At 43.4% G+C, this 13,149-nt stretch overlaps 1 long non-coding RNA gene across 2 annotated transcripts in view; it reads left to right on the top strand.

The window, feature by feature from the left end:
* Positions 1-11,395, top strand: part of LOC121016552 (uncharacterized) — a 130,249-nt gene extending 118,854 nt beyond the window's left edge. For both annotated transcript variants that reach the window (XR_005784348.1, XR_005784347.1), the window contains exons 4-8: positions 1,936-2,098; positions 4,256-4,353; positions 5,034-5,135; positions 8,566-8,729; positions 9,771-11,395. This is a non-coding gene — a long non-coding RNA (uncharacterized LOC121016552). The remainder of the gene's footprint in view (positions 1-1,935; positions 2,099-4,255; positions 4,354-5,033; positions 5,136-8,565; positions 8,730-9,770) is intronic.
* Positions 11,396-13,149: the final 1,754 nt, after the last annotated feature.

Below are 13,149 nucleotides of genomic sequence, written 5' to 3'. Positions count from 1 at the left end.
TCTTTTCGATTCTTCACAAATATACTGTTCTTTGTCTAAAAGGTATGAAGCCTGTCTCTTTCGTTCATTCCTTGAGTCCCATACACAACGTTCAATTTGTTTTACTCCTGTTTATGTTTCCCGTCAATTTAATTAATAATTAAAAGCCCAGCCAAAAAACCCAGAAGGGAAGAAGGGAAAGGTTTTCCTCCTGACAGTGTTAGAGTAAACATACTTCCCACACCCTTATGAAGACCTCTAGCGATAAGTAATTTGTGCTGGAGTGGGAAAAGGATACATTTTTGAAGTGAGACAATAGTTTTGTAACTTGCAGAAAGAATATGGCTTTCAAATTCTTTAAATTATAGTGAAAAATAAATTTTAAAGGGCCAGCTAGGATATTTCCAATAGATTACTACAGCAGCCACCTTCCAGCCATCTGGTAAGATCAATATTCCTTTTGGTGACGCTGCATTTTCTTTTCCAATTAATCTGTATTCCCTGATCACACATATGTAAAACTGAATGATTTCCAAAGGCCTGATTAAATCATTCCTTGCTTGGCATATCGTCGTGCCAGAAAATTTAGAAATAACATATCTTTATTGTGAGGCCTGTGAAAACTAGCAGTATAAAATCCTTTGTGATTCTAAATAAATATCATTGGTGTGTGTTTGTATGCACCTGTGCATTCCCAAATGCATTGTGGTAACCTATTTTCAAAGATTAGAGGAGGGCTAGAGAACGTATCATCACCCTTATTCAAAGGAAAAAATAAAAGAACCCTGTTACAATTCATAGCGTTATTTTTTTCAGACTTCCATAGCACACACACTGAATGCAGTTTTCAGAATCTCATGCTCTTAATTCAGGTGATATGGGTCAGCTGAATGGAATAACCAGTGTCTAGCAGCAAAAGTGAGTAAGATAATGTGCTTTCTGGTGCGTACTTACTTCCAAAGCTGCCTGGGAGACTTTCCTCTGGGCCACTCATTTATCCTTTACGGATGAGCAGTACCGTTCATCAGGAGGTTCCTACGGGTGCGCCTGTGGGGCTCAGTCCATTAAGCGTCCAAACCTTGGCTGCGGCTCAGGTCATGATCTCAGGTTCAGGAGTTCGAACCCTGCTCGGGGCTCGGTGCTGACAGCGCCTGAGCCTGCTTGAGATTCTCGCTCTGTCTCTGCTCTTCCCGAACACTCTTTCAAAACGTATAAATAAACCTTTGAAGAAAAAACAGAAGGAGCTTACTGTAAAGAATAAGACTGGCTGAGACCACAATCACTCTGTTGATGAAACATCAGGTTGTTCTACAAAATGACAGAACCTGAATATTTGTATGTAACAAATTAACAATTTTTGCCTCTCAAATAAAATGTTCATTTTTACAAAAATGTTCTAAAATGGACTTGATTTTTTTTTTACTTTTTTAAGTAAGAAAAATACTTTACTTTTTAAATTAAGAAAACAATTTAATTAATTAATTAATTAAGCTTGTCTATCCCATTGATTTTTTTCATTAACTTGCTTTTGCACCCACAGGAAAACAGCAAAGTTCCGTACATATTATCTACAATATGAAAGATATTTCAGGTCATTTCTCGTGTCATAGTTTGTCATTACTTCCTCTCACTTATACCCCAACAAGGACTCAGAACTTCTTTATGAATTTCTTTAATGTTTATTTTTTGAGAGAGAGTGACACAGTGCGAGCGGGGGAGGGGCAGACAAAGGGACACACAGAATCCGAAGCAGGTTCCAGGCTCCGAGCAGTCAGCACAGCCTGACGCGGGGCTCAAACCCATGAACTGTGAGATCATGATCAGAGCTGAAGTCGGACGCTTAACTGACTGAGCCACCCAGGCGCCCCTGGAATTCTTTGTAAAAACATTGTTGTACTTGAAGTTTCAACTCTGGCATGTGACAGCTTGGAAGTCATTTTCCCGTTGTTCCAACAGGAAAAACGCTGAATGCACAGAAGATCAACAACTTTTCTGGAACCTGTTCAAGAATTGAACTCATGGGACAAATGGCCACTTCAAAACCTGGGGACAAGTGAATACTGAGAAAGACAACTGACATCAGCTTAGCTGGGGCAGAAACCGTAGAAACACTTACATGGTAACTTTGATGATGCTGGAGGCTCAGTGTGGACCACTTTGGGAATGAGAAAGTCCTGAGAGCACAGTTTTAGGAGGGGGACTGTACATTCAGGGCCCTTACCTCCAGGAATCTCACCAAGCACACAGCCAAGGAAAATGACTGTGTCTTTGTCAGCGAGGAGGAGAAAGGAACCTTTTGGAAATATGCGCAATCTGTTCTCTGTAACAAAGACCTACCTCCAGTGAACAGGCCTTTATCAGAGCTGTGCCTAGAAGGATCTGGGGGCCCTGCTATTTGTCTGTACCCTCTTGCTCCTCCCATATCCATCCTTTCTTTTATTAAAGCCTTAGGTAGGTGGCAAGTATGCTCTGTGCAGTTGTGAAAGTCCATTCAGTGGTTGCATCTGTTGAGATGGTTCTAAAAAGCAGTGTTTTTCTGGCCTGCCAGTTGGAGGCTCATAGATTCTCGAGATATTCGAACTGGTAAAAACCTTTGCACTGGTAAACGATTCTCATTTGGGGCGAAATAAATGCGATTTTCAGAGCCTTATTAGAACCCGAACCAGAAGCTTCAGGGTAGAGCCTTGGGTCTTGTATCTGGAATTCTGATCAGGTGGTTCTGATGATACTTTGGGAACCCCCTAACCTAAACCCTGAGAGGTCCTCAGTCATCCTGAAGCCCCATCCAGGACCCTGCATAGCAGGAATGTGTCTTGTCTGCTGGGAAGAAGTAGTCTGATCCACAGCGGGCAGAAAGCACAGTGTAAATAAATAGAAATCAAGGAAACCATTGGGTTAAGCACTTGATACATCCTGGATTTTAAACTTTTACAGTGAATTGCCTAATAAGCTATAACTGTTTGCACATGTTGCAGTCAACCTCTAGATGTATTATTACAAGGATCATCCAAACTAGTAGAAAGTAAAAGCAAGTGTTACACAATGGTCACATCTGGGAACTGGGGAAAGGATTGTGGCTGGTGACAACGGTCACTACACAGTTTTAGAGCCACCGTCACTGTCCCAGGCTTTGCTGCTGTCCGTAGTGGCCCCACAATGGTTTAGGGCCTTTTCTCCCCATCAAGACAGTGAGCCAAGCATTCAGGAGCCACATCTCGGGAGCATTTATCCACCTCTGAGAAGTCAGCCATTTCTAAAATGACCTCTCCTTTTCAGAGATACATTTTATAATAATTATTGATGTGGCCTCTCCTGCCCTCAGCCACAGCCTCTCTTGCTTCTCCCCCCTCCCCAGACTCCCTGGTCCACAGGAACAAACTAAATTGACTTGGAATCAAAGTGCCCTACGCCAAACACAATGTATCTGAAACCAATTTCAAAGAGACCATGAAGACTGCAAAAAAGTAGCAAACCTGGCAAAGGAAAAAGATTTAGATCTCAAGGACATATTGATGGCAACGTGTGTAAACATTTATAACTTACCAAGCAATCTAACGCAAAAGTTTAGAAGACAATATATGTCACATGTTTTTTTCTTTGGTTTAAATTTATTATTTATACTGTACTTTTTTTTTTTAACCTACGTGGGTTGGACTCTTTTTTCCAGACTTTTTCTTAGGAAGTGGAAAGGCAGGCATATCTCTTGTGATTGAGTGAGATGTGGAATGTCTAGGATTCTAAGACAGAAAATAGTGCTAGTCTCTGTGTACAGAGACAGAGGAAGAGACTATATTAAGGACTAGGATATTATTCTCTGGGAGAAACAATCCCGAGGCAAGACTGAGGAACTAGCCTGTGGGGCTTGGGCAATGAATTTTGGGCCATTAGGCTGTAAAAACACGAGTTATACATATTTGTGTTTCAGATTCTGGGGGTACATTGAGAGTCCTGGGAAGCGTGACGATGGCAGTTCATCGTAACTCGCTGTAATTACATGTGCCAGTCGGGGGCTGGGCAGGAAGCAGACGGCTCACCAGAAGGTTCACGCCCCTGTTTATTGAAGAGCTAGATACAGAGATGTGAGCAGAGTCTGAGGGATGACAAAGCGCCATGAGGCAGGCAACCTCTGGGCCCCAGGAGACAGGAAAGGAAACAAGCAGAACCGCCTGGTGCCAGACGGCAGGTGGGCAGGATGTGCGAGGGGGGTGACGGTGATGACCCCACCCTGACTTGTCTCCCCTTCGGCTTTCTGATCCTTGCCAGTGTCCCCTATTAGGTGAACCCAGAAGAAGCCAGAGGGCCGGGGAGCAGCCCACATAGGACACAGAGCCAGGCCAGGGAAAAAGAGGGCAACGCCTCGTGCTGGAGAGACTTGTCAGTATAATCAGCATCGGGAAGGTCTAATCTCCGAGCCGCATTGGTCACCTTGAAATTCTTCAAGGCTGTGTTTTCCAGCAACCAGAGCCAAAGGGCTCAGAGTGCAGAAAAATGAAGGGAGTTTGGGAGGAGAGGGAGGAGCTAGGACTTTGCATGCCCTTTCGGCTCCCCATGAACACTGGGATTTTCTGGATGTTGGGAAAGTATGGGATGTGAAAAACCATCTTGGCATCAAACAGAGCTTGAGTTCAAGTCCGATTCTATCCTTTTCTGCCTGTGCCACCTTCACGTAGCTACTTAACTTCTCTGAATGTCAGTTTCCCCGTTGCTAAGTGGAAGTAATTACGCCTGTGCCTTAGGGTTATTGTATTAAATGAGACACACAGACATGCCAAAATGCCCGGCATATAATAGGCAATCAAAGGATATTATTGTTTCTTTCGTGCCCAAGTAATGGTAGTACTGGAAGGGTCGGGTGTAGACTTCTCCCAAATTCTCGTGATGACAGCGAGTCATTAGCTGTAATTACTTCGTAAAAACCTCTGACAGAGAAAAGTGCAGTACAGTTGGATGGGTCAAGAGAAATCCCTGCTTGTCACTTTAAACTTTTTTCCTCAAATGTGTTACCCAGTGAATTGTATCTATTCTCATTAACTATTCTGTGGCTCTTTCTCTAGTGGGGGAAAGCGCATCGCTTCAGCTCACAGTGCATTCATATCTTTGAACACAAGATGTATGAGGGGCAGTAGCTATTTCTCACCACTCCCTGGATTTTGAGGGTAAGTTCAGCCTTATCATTTTCCAGCTGAGAAGCCCAAGGTGAGAGATGAAGTGTCTTTGCCATTATCCCATGGCTCAGAGATAGGAATGTTCAACCCACTGAGCTGTGAGCCAAAGGCATTTTGTAGGGACAGATAATTTTGAAGTGAGTCGTATTTATGAAATATGAACTTCAGCACCAAAATACCAAAGTCCTCACTCTTAACCTCTTGTTGAACGTTAAATAAAATGGTTGTAACTGGCCAGACTCTACTATCCTCCAAATCAGAGCAAAAAAATTATCATTTCGAAACCTCACGGGAAATCACATTCCATTGCCTTCGTAATGAGGAGGGGCTCTAAAAACATTCGGTGTCCTGGTGGCCGGATTTAGGGAGCCAGACTGACTCAGAACGTGGCCCACACGCATGCATCTAAATATTACTGATTTAATTTATTAGACTCCAAGTTGGCTTTTGAGTGAGTGAGACAGGATGGGTCTGTCCAGTTATTTAGAGAAATCTTAGGATTTCCCGTGACTCTCGTGCAGTGCTGAGTTGACCTTGGCTATGGAAAGCAGACTTAATTAGGCCTGACATGGTCCTCTCCAAGCACAGTCCGTCTGCAGCCTGGGAACGCAGGGGCAGAAGTGCTCCCGTTAAGGCGTGTGGCGCTGTCCAGGAGGCACCTGTAGTCGGCCAGCGGTGAGGGTCTCTCTTACAGTCACCCTTGCACGGGAAGCCCACCCAGGATGTGCTGCCTGAAAGAGACATGGACCCTTTCAGGTGTCCACAGGGAACTTGCTTTTACCATATCGACGGCGTGGCCGGGGATGCTTTTTGTGAGTCCTGCTTACTCATTTTGGTGTCGGAGTGCACTCATCTTTGGCTTCTGCTGCTCTTCATCAATGCGGAGTATTCCAAGAAACGGAAAATCCGGGATCTAAACCCTGACGGAACCCCACGCTGGTTCTGAAAATCTCTGCTTATCCGTCTCGGTGTCCAAGAAAACTTTGACACTGCGTGTTCTACTCTCACCATCGAGGAGAGAGAGATGTAATGCCAGAACAGATCTCCATAACGATGGGGTGTCCAGAATCCAGTTCCAAGTGGCACTGAACTCCGTGCCTCAGTGTCCGTGTGGCTTTAAGAGCGAATCGTGAGTTTTCGACCACTGCCTCGACCACAGCGAGTCAGAGTCCCCGCAACCTGGGTGTTTGAAGAGCTGCACACGTGGTTCTTCCTCCCTCGGTGACCTTGGTAGCCGCAATCTGAATCAGTGTGTTAACAACGGCGTGCCGTCCCAGACTCGAGAGCATTCGGGCGATCCAGACCGCAAACCTTTTCTCTCTCTCAGCCTGGCAGCGAATACAGAGGCATCCCTGGACCTCCCCTGTGTCAGACTCGTGCTCTGAAGTGTAACCGTCCCGTGGAAGGTTAAGTCATTAGCAGACTTTAACTTAATAGATTCCGGTGGTTAGTAGACTATCACAAGCAGGCAGTGAAAGCGCTCACTTAAAGCTTTGGTCTCCGTTGGGTTGAGAAGGGTTTTGGATCTTGAATCCTCTCGAGAAATACTGGCCTGAACGTGGTGTGGCTGCAAGTCACAAGTCACCCTAGTGACCAGGCAGCGTGGGAACAGGGGCGGAGGTGTTATCAGGCAGGAGCAGGGCTCTCGTTCAGGGAGGGTCCCCAGACCAGACGGTCTGTTTCTCAGCACTGCCTGGGGGCGGGCCAGGCTGTCTGCTCAGTATGCAGGAGCCCGTTGCAAGGATGTATCACATCCTTCTCCAAAAGGGCGGGGATGGAGAGGCTGAATCTTGTGCTCTTAACGGTGCATTCAATTCTGGGAAAGTCGTAGAGGAAAAAGTCACATCTTCTCCTCCGAAGCACTCACTTGTCTCTACACACAAGTCTTCGGGTTTTATGGAGTTTAGAGACTGTCGCGGGGAAAGGTCAGAACGGTGAAAGTTCTATCTGTCAGTCGAATGTGTGTGAACCCAATCTGCTTGATTTTACTTTTCCCTTTCAGTCAATCTATTTTAGTGTCACATGGGTACTGTTTAACCTGCCGCTCGATTTAAATGAACTGTGTGTAACAACTAGTCACTTCAGTGAAAAAAAAATGCATTGAACTTATAATTTGATAGCATGAAGTCCCAAAAACTTTTCTAATTCACTTACCTCTTACTTTTTAAGAATGTGCATTGGCAAGGTAGCCCCAGCTAGCCTCAGTTATTGAAAAATACCCAGGGAAATGACATTTTCCATTTGGGGGAAAGTATCTTATTTATGAACTCAGGATTAGCCAACCACTGCTCTCGTTTCTTATTAAATTTTACCCACATCTTTCCCCCCTGACATCTTTGGTAACACATCCATTGTTATAACCCCAAGGAAAGTAAACGCTGAATTCAAGAAATACAATAAACATCAATGCCAGTGACATTTTGTATTCTGTTTAATCAGTGTCGTAAATACATGCCTCAGAAAATAGTCTCACCCAGCCAGTATTTATATAATTATATACATAATGTTTCCAGTATTTATGGTGATCTTGGTCCAGTTCACATATAATGGCTGGATTTCAGAGACATTAAGAAGCAGAAGATCAACAGGAAAACTCGCTCACCAAGAAAGATATTTCTGTGTTTACCGCAGCCTGAATTTTTAAAAAAAATTTTTTGATTTTTATTTATTTTTGAGAGAGAGAGAGAGAGAAATAGAGAAAATGAGCATGGAAGGGGCAGAGAGAGACAGAGACAGAATCTGAAGCAGGCTCCAGGCTCTGAGCTGTCAGCACAGAGCCTGACGTGGGGCTTAAACCCATGAACCGCGAGATCATGACCTCAGTTGAAGGCGGACGCTTAGCCGACTGAGCCACCCAGGCTCCTGAACAGCAGCCTGAATCTTTAAGCTTTGCAGATGACTGCTAGGCAGAGAAAGGATTGGGGTGACCTGACTTCCTCTCCTTCATGAGTACTCTGACTCTAACCTTCTGCTGAACCATTAAAAAACCTATGTTTCCCAAACTATATTTTCTTATTGCAGGCATTTATGGAGATTGCAATTACTTCTAGGGGGAACCGTCATAAATATTGCATTGGAAGTTAGTCAAACGTTTATAGCTTTATCTCAGAGATGGAGTCACTGGTAACATGTGAATCTGTTTGCCATTGGTGTTGACTAAGCCCTCCTCAAGGTACCAGAAGCATTGTATTTCATTTGTGCTTCTTATTCTGATTGAATGAGAACATTATAAAGAGCCTCACTGAGTCTACAGAAATGGCAACTCTGTTGCTTTAGGAAACTGGCTCATAAATTTATCAGAAAGAGCTGTGTTTATTGGTTTAGGTTTGTTTATTTGTACTAAATGCAAAGATTTGCTTTATTCAAGAAGTAAGCAAATTTCAATCTTATTTTTTAATTGTCATTAAGCAATTGGTTGTAGATAAACAAGATAAGGGGAACATTTCTTAGATGTTAGTGGTCAAATGGATAAGGCCTTTGCCTGAGGACTTCATCATAAAAATCCATTTCTTGATGAAAGGCACTTACAAAAACCAGCCTCCTGAAATACCACATGACAAATTTACAGAACTCTTTGTTTTTGCGGTAAGTGTGAATGCCTTTATCTGATGTATCAATAGATCAATTTGTGGAATTTGTAATTAAAATGTCAGTGGAGAGCATGAAATCTATCCGAAGGTCCAGCTCATCATTCATTATCAGGTAATTGAATCACTACTTGGCCTGACTTGAGCTATGGTAATCAGGCCATCAGGCACTTTGGAACAGCAAAATCACTCGCATCATTTGCCTTGGAAGTGGGAAAGGTCAGATTCTATGTAGTGAAGAGTTCTCTCCCTCCGTTTGGTCAGCGCTAAATCATAGCACCGTATGTCCGTAGAGCTCATTTGTGTCTAGTTTTTGTAGTAAAATGAGATGTTTCATGTCCTTTTAATTGCCTCATGGATTCCAGTTACTAGTTGCAAACGGATGTCTCAAAATTGGCCCCCAGGTAGTCTACAGGTTTCCAGTCTACAAAGTCATCATTATTTTTAAGTTATTGGTAATTCTCATCCTTAAAATTCAGATTGTTTTTTAAGAGAGAGACAGAGAGAGACAGAGCACGAGTTGGGGAGGGGCAGAGAGAGGGAGAAAACATCCTAAGCAGGCTCCCTGCCCAGTGCAGAGCCCAATGCAGGGTTTGATCCCATGACGCTGCGATCATGACCTGAGTCAAAATCAAGAGTTGGATGTCTAACCAACTGAGCCACCCAGGCACCCCGAAATTCAGATATTTCTAATAAAACCCATGTTTCTGGCTTCTGTAAAATAACCCAAGCTCTGGCGACACCAGTCCTGTATTTCTACGGACAACAGTTGCTTGGTTTGAGTAGCAGATGCCGCGTTTAGACAGACAGGTTCCCTATTCTGCCACATTCTACATCCTTTTCTGATTTTTACCCTAATGAGACTTAGTTGGCATTTGTAATCATGTTTGCAGTAGCTTTTGTGATAGTAGGCCTAAAAGGAAAATAAAACATTGCTCAGAAAAGTTGCTCATCAAAAGTGGACAAATGAAAGCCAGAGTGAGAGGGGCATATGTTTCTGGAAACGGTCATGGAATTTTCTGGAAATCTGTTTTTCTAGATTCCTTGCATCTACTCATCCATGGGGAAGAAACGTGCACATTCAAAAGCAGCTCCTGGCCACCGTGCTCCATGCTCCAAACCCTGTGTGTGGCTTTTGTGGCAGTGCCACGTCATGGGCCGTGAGGGACGCAGTTATTCTTCCTCACGAGGGAGTGCTGAGGACCACTGACCGCTGTGAACCCTTTTCCCAGCCAGCAGGCTTCACTTTCCCTTTATGTGATTTTCTGTCATGATAAAGACAGAGTTTTCACCTTGTTGCAGAACAATTAGCACGATGACTTTGTTTCACAAATTACAGAACTAATAGAAATTTGAGCAGGTTTTTTTTTTTTTTTCCATCTCTGCCTTGTTTCATGCTGCTTTACCTATCATCCCTGGGGCCTCAAGGAGCCATATTATGATCATATAGATCCTGGAGCCCGTTGGACTTTGTCTTCTAGCTCAAGTGTTGCTGAAGACTCCAGTGCAGGGAAGGGAGATGGGTGCAGGTGTAATCAGAGAGACAGGTTGTTTCTGTAATTTGTGAGAACTGTCAGATATATAATTATAAATATAAGGTGCAAGAAGATGAGATTAAGATGCTATTTGGGGAAAAAGAAAATCCAGTTAAGGTATCCCCAGTTTCCAAAGGGAATATATATTGCCAGAGTAAAATAATGGTCAAGAAGGCAGTTTTCATTATGCTGTGGCCTTGGCCCCAAACACAATGCAGAACTCCATTGCACAGAGACATAATCTGCCTGCACCAAGGGCAGGCTTAGGATCTCTTACCAGTGCAGTTTTGAGGGGAGGGAATCACTGGGATTCGCACCCCTGAGTCTCAGATCTCCCTGCTTGAATGGCAAGGGTCTGAGGCAACTCTAGCACCAGCTGCAGCCGCTGTGAGGCTCACTCTTCCCACTGTCTCAGTACAGCGAAATGGTTCTAAAAAGAGAGAAGGCAGCCAAATGAAACAGAGACGCCTGGGTTTTTGGCGTGTCTCTGCCTTGCCTCTCAGGATTATGGAAAAACAGCGTCAGAAGGCAGAATGGATATTTATGCATACAATCTCTAACTCTTTTGAAAGATAGGCACCCAAGGGCAATAGTCAGATTCATAGAAAAACTCCTCCCCCGTGAAGATGAGCTGAGCACAGGGTCTGCAAAACAACGTACGTGTAGGTAAGCTCGTCACCAATTTTACTCATGTAACGTAGAGCATTCCGTTTATAAATAATAATAAAATATACAATACTTTGGTTATGAATTCTGTATCAGCAATTGATTCTTCCAGAAACTTTCATTGATTTTTGCCAGACTCCTGTATCCATAGCCAAACTATGATTGCAACTGATGAATGAGTGTAGTTCCGACATGAATGTTGATTCATATTTTCATTCACATTAACACGTAAGATGGAAATAAAACAGGGATGTATGTCAGATCTTCACTCATTTGTCAATGAAGCGAGTGACTTTGCTAAATACTATCAGAATGTAATTTTTGAACACTATAAGACTAAATCATCAATTTTTGTCCTATTCACAATATAACAGCTACAGACACATTTTGACTCTAACCTGCATTATTAACTTCTTTTCCATCACTTTGTTAGACGTAAACAATAAACACAATGATAAATCAAGCTTTGAGTTACTTCATTTGATGATTTCCACACTGTAAATACCATCTCCAAGGCTGATGTCAAGCTCCAAGGTAACATCATTGACAACATGCAGTTACGAAGAGGTCACAGTGGCACACTGTTTTATAGTATTTCTACCTACGGATACAGTTAGAAGTAATTAACCACAAAAGCATAGATAATAGTACAATGTAGTCACCTAATTGTGAAGTGAACAGTTTTGAGTATTTTTTTACCTTCAGTTTCAATGAAATTAATTTGTAAGCTTATATAATTAAAATTTTAGTAATAGCTAAATAACAACCAGCTTACAGTATTCCTGAAAATTAAGCGATCAGTTAGCAGAAGTTGCTTCCTGCCCGCCACTGGATGAGAGAAACTCAAGAGAGCATCACAGACCCTTGACCCCACTTTCACGGACCACTGGTTCAATTTCTATCTGTGTACCTGTTATAGGTGAGGTGGGCTGGTCAGTTCCTAAAAGATTTCATGAATATCTTTGATCTTGTCATGGAAGCTTTTTTAAGACGGAGCCTAAAGCCACTCTATACTCTAAGATGCCACTCATTTTTAGGTGAGTCAAAGTAGCATTCTTGCTAAGAAAACGGGCTGGATTCAGATCTGCCAATTTCTAGTTGTGCCGATCTTTGGGAAGCTGTTTGTTTTCTCTGAACTTTGGTTTCCTTATCTGCATTATTTTACTGTCTGCAGTAGGGTTCCAGTGAGGCATAAAAGACAGCCTGGGTGATACTGCTCAGCACAGAGCCTCGTACACACTCAGTACTTGGTCAATGGTAGATCTGCTTCCTCTTCTTGTCCCCCTTCTTCAAACCCAGCTCCCAAACTGCATTGTGTAATACATGCACTAAAAAACAGCATAGCCAACGTGTTAGTGGTGACAACAGAGGTTAGTTCACTTAATCCCTACCGTAACATTGTAAGGTTAGGTACTCTCCGTATGTTAATTTTACGGGTGGGGAAACTGAGGGCAGAAGTGGTAAATAACTTCTAAAACTCACAGAGCTAAAAAATAAAATGGAAGCACAGCTCTTTTCTGATTTTGTAACCCAGTCTTAAAAACTGGTTTATCAAGATATGACATGAAATACCCTAAGTTGGGAAATTTATGAAACATAAAAGATAAATTCTCTTTTTTTCAATGTTTTTTGATGTTTATTTATTTATTTTTTTTTTAATTTTTTTTTTTAACATTTTTTTAAATTTATTTTTGGGACAGAGAGAGACAGAGCATGAACGGGGGAGGGGCAGAGAGAGAGGGAGACACAGAATCGGAAACAGGCTCCAGGCTCCGAGCCATCAGCCCAGAGCCCGACGCGGGGCTCGAACTCACGGACCGCGAGATCGTGACCTGGCTGAAGTCGGATGCTTAACCGACTGCGCCACCCAGGCGCCCCTTTGATGTTTATTTTTGAGAGAGAGAGAGACAGAGCACGAGTGGGGGAGGAGCAGAGAGAGAGGGAGACACAGAATCCGAAGCCGGCTCCAGGCTCCAGGCTGTCAACACAGAGCCTGAAGCGGGGTGCGAACCCACACGAATCGCGAGATCATGACCCGAGCTGAAGTCGGACCTTTCACCAGCTGAGTCCCCCAGGCGCCCCTCTCACAGTTCCAAAGACTGGGAACAGCAAGATCAAGATGCCGGTTGATTGGGTTCCTGGGGAGTCCTCTCTCCCTGCTTGCATTCTTGCAGTGTTCTGACATGATAGCGAGAGGGATCCTTCTGTCTCTTCTTG

This window comes from Herpailurus yagouaroundi, unplaced genomic scaffold (assembly GCF_014898765.1).
Source record: "Herpailurus yagouaroundi ecotype Mexico unplaced genomic scaffold, PumYag 211, whole genome shotgun sequence".
Lineage (NCBI taxonomy): Eukaryota > Metazoa > Chordata > Mammalia > Carnivora > Felidae > Herpailurus > Herpailurus yagouaroundi.
Note: the sequence above shows the minus strand (reverse complement) of the source record. Positions and strands in the feature narration are given on the sequence as shown.